Here is a 1,182-nt window from a genome sequence, read left to right as displayed (position 1 = left end):
GTGGGATTCAGTTGACGTGTCTTCAGCTCGTCTCGTCTCGTCTTCTTGGCTTCGGGTCAGCATCATCCTTCCGCTCTCTTCAGGCTCCTCGGGAGATCTTTTGGAGTTGGCGGGCCCATTCGTCATGCTGATCCGCCGTGCCTGCGCCGAGCGTCCTCACGCCTTCCGGGCTCCGCCTTCGCTGCCGGTTCACCGCTAGATGTCGCGTCTCCTTTTTTTCCTTCCGCTCACCACCTCGACTACCGCCGCCATTACACGCCACTCTGCTCCTGCCACCGCCGCCGCTCGCCGAACCGTCGCTGCTGAGGTTCCTACCTCACCTCCCAATCGAGGAGGGTGCTCCCTGCCTTCTAAGGCAGGTACCCATTTATCTACTCGTAAGTTGTTATGACTTTCAAACCGCTGGGTGGGCGGGAGCTGGGACTAGGGCCGGGTGCTCACCCCGGCCGCAGTAGGTATCGAACAGCCTACAAGCTGTTCATTAGATGTTAAGACAGGTGCTTTTGCTCCCTGCGCCACCGCTCCCTATTTATTTCAACATTCTTTTTCCAGGCACAAATCAGAGTCCTTCAGCCCTTATTTATTCTTATCTTTTCTAATCCTCAGTTTACATGGGCTTTTGGCGGCAGCCGCCCCCTTTTCGGAGGGGGGGTCCTCGTTCAAAGACCCCGAGCCCAACTCGCCATCTGATTTGCTTTCTTCTTCCTCCCCGAGTTGTATCTGCAAAAATTCGTGTGCTTTAAAAATAGAGTCAATCTTCTCTTTTTTATCGTTGAGCTTGAAAGTGATGCCTTCTGGGGTTAACCACCTGTAATTAATGCCATTTGTTTGTAAGAAGAGGATTAGTTCTTTATAATTCTTTTTCTTCTGTCTTATATTAAATGGAATATCTTTTAAGATCCTAATGTTGTTGTCCCCAATTTTCAAGGGTGTTCCCGAGGTTGCTTTTAAAATAGTGTCTCTCAAATGTCTCTTCGAGAATCTGACCAATAACTCCCCAGGCAGATTATTTTTCTTGATGTACGATGAATAAGACCTGTAGATCACATCCATCTCGCTGCAAAGGTATTCCACTATTAAATCTGTCATTGGAGCTAATGCTTCACTCAGCTGTTGCTTCAGATTCTCTCCTTTATTCTCCGGGACCCCTTGGAACCGCAGGACCAAGTTTGCTTTATCCAT

The sequence above is a fragment of the Gekko japonicus genome, unplaced genomic scaffold (assembly GCF_001447785.1).
Source record: "Gekko japonicus isolate JY-2015 unplaced genomic scaffold, Gekko_japonicus_V1.1 scaffold1200, whole genome shotgun sequence".
NCBI classification, from domain to species: domain Eukaryota; kingdom Metazoa; phylum Chordata; class Lepidosauria; order Squamata; family Gekkonidae; genus Gekko; species Gekko japonicus.
The sequence above is the reverse complement of the archived record's forward strand: the minus strand, read 5'-3'. Positions refer to the sequence as shown.